General features: G+C 41.2%; 1 long non-coding RNA gene across 2 annotated transcripts; it reads left to right on the top strand.

Annotated features, from left to right (window-relative positions):
* The first annotated feature begins 4,178 nt into the window (after window positions 1-4,178).
* On the top strand, window positions 4,179-7,319 carry LOC121138257. Of its 2 annotated transcripts, XR_005875380.1 has the most exons (3): window positions 4,203-4,483; window positions 5,914-6,763; window positions 7,022-7,319. It is a non-coding gene; the product is annotated as an uncharacterized LOC121138257 (long non-coding RNA). The 2 variants fall into 2 exon arrangements; XR_005875379.1 differs by lacking the exon at window positions 7,022-7,319 and having other exon boundaries at window positions 4,179-4,483; window positions 5,914-6,913.
* The last annotated feature ends 1,109 nt before the right edge of the window (window positions 7,320-8,428 follow it).

Raw genomic sequence — 8,428 nt, forward strand, 5'->3', positions numbered from 1 at the left:
GGAGGAAGGAGAAAGTAGAAAGGTAGGCAAGATGATGGTTTGAGTTCAGAAGCATGGATGCAGCGCTGGGCAGTGTATTTCTATAGGTAGTGTACTTGCGATGCTTTATTGGACCCTGGGTTCCTTCCTCAGCCCTCCACAAAGCAATTTTGTCCTTGTTGGCTGCAAATAAAGGGAGGTATTTTTGCATAATGAGAAATAAAAACCCAGGGACAGGTCTGTCATCAGCAGGAACCAAGAGAACACAGCTTCACACATTGCTCAAGGTATTGGAAATAAATGCTGTGTAGTTGGCTCAGACTATAGGGGTCTGGGTTGACACTGATAGCATGGAGTACATGGGACAGTTGAACACACTGTCATAAGGACTCAACAAGTATGGTAAGCTGTCCTTTGTTTAGAATCTGGGTCCTGGATGCAATCCCTCTACTGTCCTCCTTAGTCATTAGCCTGTTTCTATTGGGGAAGTCTTATGCCAATAAAGCACTATCTGTCCAATAGGGAATCTAGATAGGAGGGACTAGGAGTCCAGGAGGACTCTGGGAAGGAGAAACACAGGAGAGTCAACATGTAACCGCCACGGGGTTGGAAGCCTGGAACTATTCTCTGGTAAGAGAAATACTTAGATTAACAATTATGGGGTAATTACTTAAGTCAGAGCTAGCCAGTAAGGAATAAGCAAGGCCAACAGCTTCATAACTAATATGGCCTCCTGTGTGTTTATTTGGGACTGATGCGGCTCTAGAACCAGTCTGGCGGAACGGCTCCTTTCAAAGAAAAAGCTTCTCTTAACAGAATGGTTGTCAGGAGTGGGATTGAATTTCCACGCAAAATAACAAGATTTAAAAGAATTTTAGAAACAGAAGAACGGAGAGAAGCACAGATTTTTGGTAGCAGCATTTTCTCAGGTGGGCTCTGTTTTGCTATGGACAAGCCGAGATTCACGTGGCTCACTTACCGGAGTCTTCCTGACTCAGCATAAAAAGAAAAAAAAAGCCAGCAAGGTTGTTTTGACCTTAAGATTGAAAGGTGTGTACGTACAGCTGGAAGTGGCAGCTTTTGCTGAATGTCAGCATGGACTGAGGCAGTAAGCTGGAATCACGCTTATGCCTGCCATCTAAAAAAAAAAAAGAGGCAGTTTAAACTGCCGCGGGTTTACAGATAAGACACGTGGCCAGAAAAACGTAAAGCTTTACAGTAAAGTCAGACTTGGATGAACAAAATCTCTAAAGGTTTACAGTGTGTTTAAAAATATACATAAGATTGAGAGAAAAAGAAGCCTGCTGTGGTGTCACACGCCGGTAGGAATTGCTCCAGAGGCAGAGGCAGGCAGATTTCCAAAGAGAAACCCTGTCTCGGAGAAAAATAAATAAAAGTGAAAAAATAGAGTAATAATAAATAATAGATAAATAAATAAGCCATGTAAAGATGGAAAATACACAGAGAGTCTGGATACTGTATGCTATTATGTTTTTCAGTTTTTTGATTGCTAAGGAAGGAACAACTAAAGTACACTTGATTATAAATGCTGCTGAATTAATTCAACTTATATCTTTTAAAAATGCCTTGACTTCAAAATTTAAGTATAAGGATATGTTACTCGGAAAAGGAGTTTTAGTTTATGTTTCCACAGAAAATGAAAAGCTGAGGATTCCTTCCAGGCTTCTGTGGTTTGACGAACCAAGCCCCCCCCCAAAGCAGTGGACCAGGTGTTGCAATAACTGAAACAGCTAAGATGATACAGCTTTACAGACCACAAAAATAAGGACTTATACAGGTTTCTGAGTTTTGTCATGATCCCAATGGTATAAACAGCACCCCCTTCCAGCAGGAAGCAGTTTGGAATGAGCGATGTCCCAATTCCCATCTTGTTTATAAATCTTTGTTTTCATTTAAATGGGATTGTTTATAATTGGTTATTGATCACAATCAATCTCTTTTTAATGGTAAAAAGGGGAATTATGGTATGGGTATTGTTTTTCATTTATTGATACAAATTCAAGGTCAGTTTTGTGATGTGTATATTTCTCCTCTTGATATTTTAAAATGTAATGCATAATTGAATACAGACTATAGATAGTTACTTATAATAGTCAGAATTTATAGTTAGGTAAGTTAAGTTTTCTAGATATACAGAAATATATTTGAGATAGATAAACAGTCTTCAAACCTCTCAAAGACCTTCAGAAAATGGCATTTAAAATGGTTTAGGGTTTTTCTTGACAATGAGAAATGTCTGCTCCTGGCAGCATCAATTATGTCTGAGATGGGCATCGAAGAAACTCGTTATGGAGCTTGCTTTCAACATGGCAAGGTTAGCTATTTGGGCAAGAAACTGCTTTTGCCTGGACTGCTTGAGTGTTGCTGTATAATCTGGATGTGCAGGATCCACAGGAAAGTTACTGCTGAATTCAAATACTCCTTCAGGGTTCCTGCTTCATGAAAGAGACTAGGAGACTTTCTGCAGGACAAAGAAAAATGACTGACTGACTGCCAATGCAGATGGACAGTTTTGAAATTTCCTGCTTTGCTGAGAAATCTTCTGGACACATTGTGGCCTATGGGCTGAAGATGGATGCCCCAATGTTACAGAGGAACTTCAGGTCACTGTCCAGGCAGTAAGATGTCTCTGTCAATCCTAGTGTTTATATATTATCCTTCTGTGGTCTTTGATGGAGTTGAAGACAGATAGTTATAATTATAGTTTTCCTTAGTTATGATAAAAGATGAGCTACATATAGAACTTTGGACTCACAAGGATGGGATGAATGATATTTTCTTTAAATCTTGCTAAATGTTAATAGACAAAATGTTCTAACTGTGTTCTTACTTGATAACTGTTCTGTTATATACAATTTGACTGTGTTAAAGTTAAGATCTTTCTTTTTGTTTAAACAGAAAAGAGGAGATGTTGGGGAAGTCTTATGCCAATAAAGCACTGTCTGGCCAATAGGGAATCTAGATAGGAGGGACTAGGAGTCCAGGAGGACTCTGGGAAGGAGAAACACAGGAGAGTCAACATGTAACCGCCATGGGGTAGGAGCCCGGAACTATTCTCCGGTAAGAGACATACTTAGATCAACAATTATGGGGTAATTACTTAAAGCAGAGCTAGCCAGTAAGAGACAAGCAAGGCCAACAGCTTCATAACCAATATAGCCTCCTGTGTGTTTATTTGGGGACTACAATGCCGCAGAGCCCAGGCGACTGGCGGGTGATAAACCAAAGCGGATAGCAAGGAAAAGCTTCTCTTTACATGTTTCCATGTTTCTGGTTAGGACAGTCCTGTGACTGCAGGCATGCAAAGATCCTGTAAAGTCTGGGTTCTTGCCTAAAATCTCTTCATATCAAAGTGAACAGAAACCATTCTGAGATTGCCTTCCTTTTGTCTTCCTGCTGTGCTTCTGTTACATATGATTGTGTAGCTACTGGTTGCCCAAAGTTGTCAACCTCTGCTGAACAATTCAGACTTGTTACCTTAGGAGGGTTTCCAGAGTGCCCAATGGTTACCATTCAGGAAACGCCTAGGAGGAGGTAGTGCTGTGGGCACATCAAAGATGGCAAATGCAATCTTATGACAACATAGAGGAAAAAGAGTGGGATCTAGAGCGCACTGCTCATCAATTTCTCACCATCGCTCCCTGCCTGTCTTTGAAAACACACAGACAAGATTGGTCTTGAACTCCAGATCTTCTTTCCCCCATTTCCTCGGTGTTGAGATTTGTGATTTACACCACCAAGTCTATGTGTCCTATTCTTCAGGACTCCCAACTTCTGGCTGGCAACCTGCACATAAGGGCCTCCAAGAGAGGGACAAAAGTTCCTGTCTTTTTCTAAGGGATTGGACCCCTAAGAACTATAATATAAGCTTTCAAATGTGAACTCTTTCTAATGTACTAATGAGTCCCTATACCTAGTCCTTGTGCCTTTCTCTCCAGGAGAAGCAGAGAACAATGGAGAATTTTTGAACCATTTCACCTCTCATTGGTTTGTCTATCAACAATTTTGGTGGCAGAGCTTGCCACAAAAAAGGACAAGCTAAAGGGTACTGGCTGCAAGCTGGGTACAATAAATTTATTTCCTAGGGCCCAAGTTGTGTGGGAACAACAGACCTTGGCCAGAGGCCCACTTCCCCATCAGCCTGGGAGCAGGCAGCTGTAATACAATGTTTTCTAAAAACAATATGGTGCCTGGAGCAATAATTTCCTGATGATGTCTCATCCACAGGATCACTCTGAACTTGACCTTTTCCAAAGACTAACTGCCTCTTCCTGACCCACCCACCTCCGCCTCTGGTGTCAGGGTATATAATAATCAGCCAGGGTAAAATGAAGTAAATCCTTTTTGAGCAGCCTTCTGAAAAGCCTTCTTGAAGTTTTCTTTGCATCACCAACCAGTCTCTGTGTCATCAACCCAACACACTCTGCACAGATTGCACAGTGGGCACAGCAATTGGAGGTCCCGCCAACATCGTGAAAGCAAGGTAAGTTGATGGGGTTGTCCCTTTGCCAGCCAGAGACTGATTGAGGAAAAAAAGCCTAGTAGGATTACTAAAATCGATTGAAATAGCAAAACCATAGTTCATTACTGGGGGAGGCTTAAATATCCCAATTGGGATGAGGTTCGCTGTGATCTTATTCAACTTTTACAAAAAGAGGGACCTGAGTCCTTGCCCCATCCACATTTTCCTTATGGGGATTAGTGAGGGGTGCACTTTTGACAGATAAGATTTGCCAACGCCAGGTAGTCCAGGCCACAAAAGAAGCATTTTCAGAGTTACAAGAGACTGAGACTCGAGCCTCCCTGTGTTCAGAGGCAGGGAGTGAGGATGAATCATCTGAAGAGACTCTGCCTTAACACTAGAGGCACCATTGTTAGTGAGGATAAGGAGGAGACTCTTCACAACAACAACAAAAAATGGGTAGAGATTTCAGGGCACAACCCAAAAAGAATTCCAGTCAAAATCAGTTATATCCTTCTCTTTCAAACCTAGAAAATGGAAGAAGCTTGGACTCTAACTCATCAGAGTCTGAGAAGGAATGCTTACTTGCTGAGGTCATGGCCCTTAAAAAAGCACTAAAAAAGAGTTGTGTAGGAGTGAACCCCACAAAGCTATCTGCCCATGAGGGTGGGGACATGTAAACTGACACAGGTAGATATAAAAGGAAGTGAAAGGAAAAGGAACCTCCCTTTTCTCTTGGAAGCCAGCCAGGCTTCTAACTCCTAGCTAGTGCGACTCCCTCCCTAGTAAATAAATATATTATTTTCCTTATAGCATTGAATATCCTCTTTAGAGTTGAATTAAGAAAAGACAGGAAAGGGAGAGAAACCCTCCTCCATACTCTGAAAAAGGGATCTCCTACTATGACATGACCCAGCCCTTCTTGGACCTTGAGGGAAGACCCAGAGGAGGGCTCCATTGCTGCTCAGTGGTGGCCTTAGTAATGGAAGCTCCCAACCCAAACAATCCCGGGCAGGTTATTCGGTGTCATGACCCTTTAAATTTCAAAGACATAAACCAACTTAAAAATTCAACTCTAAATTATGGAGCACAGGCTCCCTTTACACTTTCCTTAATGGAATCTTTTGTGTTTCGTAACTTGACACCTAGTGATTGGCAACAGCTTTGCTGAGCCCCTCTCTCTGGGGAGATTACTTGATTTGGAGAGTTGAGTTTCAAGAAACATGCAGCCAGACAGCCCAAAGGAATGCACAGGCCGGACAGCCCCAGAGAAATGGTTGGACTGGATTAAATCTCCAGGCATTCGCCTGACACCAAGGTCAGGAAAGAAAGGTGAACCTGAGAGATCACCCTCAGTTGGACAAGGGATTGAAAATGGGTGAATTGAAAAAATTGGTAAAAGTTAGTAAAGAAATAAAACAATCTGTTCGAGATTTCCATTTTCTCAACAGGCCTGCTGCTTCAACCTCTCCTAACTGTGAGTTTTTATCCCGAAGCCAACAGAGAACTGGAAGATTAACAGTCTGCCCTTGCCATTCCTTGAAACAACAGAATCCATTTTGGCAGTTTTTCCCTTTGGGAAAAGGTACCCTTTTGAAACATTTGGACACTGGTATGGACCATGATGAGTGGCAAAAGCCCCTTATCAGTATTTGAACAGGACACGGCCACTTGAAACATCAGCCCTGGTGGTTCCTGTTTCTGGAATTACACCTATGCCTGTATGTTTTCCTGGAGAAATGCAACTTGTCCTAATGCAACAAAAAGGAGGCTTTGGCATCACAGCCGCTGTTGTCCCAGCCATTGCCATAAGGCCACTGTGGCTCCTGCAGCCAGAATTGCCTTGGCCCAATTTTCTGCCAAGGCAGAGACTGTTAACAGCCTTTCTGGTAGAGTTAGTGAAGCACTCTCCACTCAGATTGCGCTCAATTCGCATATTCAGCTGAGGCTCCTGAAGTTAAATCAACAAACTGCATCACTTCAGGAACAAAGTGGTGCTCTGTGGATAGTGAATCTCTCTTCCTCCCTCCCTTCCTCCCTCCCTCCCTCCCTTCCTTCCTTCCTTCCTTCCTTTCCATTCTTCCCTTTCCTTTCTTTCCTTCATGTTTTAGGTTGTTTATATTTAGTCTTAGAAGTCCTGTACCTCAATAAGTTGAAGAGGCTGTCCTTCAGCTCACAGAGATCCCCTTATCTGTGTGGCTGGAATGTTGTGATTAAAGGTGTGCATCCCCACTCCCATTTGGATTGATTTTCAAACATTTGTTGGTGGTGAGAGTGAACCCAGAGCCTAGAGCATGTCAGGTAAGCTCTCAGTTTCACAGCTACATTTTAGCTTCACTTTTTAAGAAGATAAAGATATGTGTTACCTAGGCCTAGTTTTTACCTCTCTAAAATTCTATAGCCTTTCTTCCTATTTCAGGGAACCATAGATATTCACCACCAGCCCAATCTTTTATTTTAGATTGTTTTCAAACTTGAAGCTAATCTTGAATTTTTTAAACAAATTTTTAAGATTTATTTATTATGTATACAGTGTTATTTCTGCATGTATCCCTGCAGGTCAGAAGAAGCTACCAGATCTCATTACACATGTCTGTACAACAACATATGATTGCTGGATATTGTAGTTAGGACCTTTGGAATATTAGCTAGTGTTCTTAACCACTGAGATATCTCTCCAGGTCCCTAATCTTGGAATCTTCCTCATCAGTTTTCTATGCTTTTGTAGAAAAGTAGGGATGTGAGATTGAAAGAATGAGAAGACAGATACTTGTGACCTTGGGTTTGGAGAGGTTGACCACAAAGTGCTTGCTTTTACTATCTTATCCAACTCTATACACGTTGTATTCATTTATGAGTGTATATTCACTGTATACAGACTGCTTGTATGTTTATTTCATAAATATTATATTACTAATACTGTTTCTTTGGGAAGCCTGAGGATGCATTGTAGAGTCTGAGACATATTGCACATCATACTTCCAAGGAATCATACCCTCATGCCTTCCCCTGGATTATTGTGAAAATATGTCTTGTGCTAATAAATTAAGCCTCATTATTAAAAGGATAAATTCTTGAAGGATATGAATAACAAAACAGGCAGAGATAGCACAAACCTCTAATCCTAGCACTCAGGAGACAAAGGCAAGTGGATCTCTCAGTTAGAGGTCAGCCTGGTCTAAAGAATGAGATTTCACACAACAAGGGATACACAGAGAAACCCTGTCTTGAAAAATTACTCAGTAAATGATGAATAATAAATTGATGTAAGAAAACAGAATCAATGCTTGGTGGTGATGGTGCATACCTTTAACACCAGCACTTGGGAGGCAGAGGCAAGCTACAAGGACAAAGATCTTACTGTGATGTATTGGGTCTAGGGGAAGAAAGGGGATGAGCAAAGAAAACTTACAAATATTTTAAAATTTGTTTTACACTGTAAATGGGTATTAAATTATAAGAGGAAACTAACTGCAATTGCGTGTTGAGTCTAGAAACCTGGACAAGGTCAATGGCTATATAGTTCAAGATTAGCCTTGCCCATTTTAACCCTGTCTCCAAAAGCTCAAATGAACCAAAGAAACTAATATGCAAATTACTATGAATGCTCAATTCTCATTAAAACAAAACTACACCAGATGTAAACATATTAAAATGTATCCTTTGAATATTGAAGCCATCATCTGGAAATGTAGCTTAGTTGGTGAAAAGGCTATACCAGTATGTACTAAGACATCCAATGGAGGGAAGTGAGTTACCTGATATGGTCACTGGTTTAGAGCTCCTATTGCCAGCACATGTTTATATGTATGTGTGTGTGTGTGTGTGTGTGTGTGTGTGTGTGTGTGTCTGTGTTTGTGTGTCTGTGTGTGTGTCTGTGTGTGTGATTTCAGTGGCTCTGTGTGTGTTTTGTTGTGTTTGGTTATTTGAGTGAATAGGGAATTTCAGAGTAGCCAAAGGCTACCA

The sequence above is a fragment of the Mesocricetus auratus genome, unplaced genomic scaffold (genome assembly GCF_017639785.1).
Source record: "Mesocricetus auratus isolate SY011 unplaced genomic scaffold, BCM_Maur_2.0 contig_3529_pilon_obj, whole genome shotgun sequence".
Classification (NCBI taxonomy): Eukaryota; Metazoa; Chordata; class Mammalia; order Rodentia; family Cricetidae; genus Mesocricetus; species Mesocricetus auratus.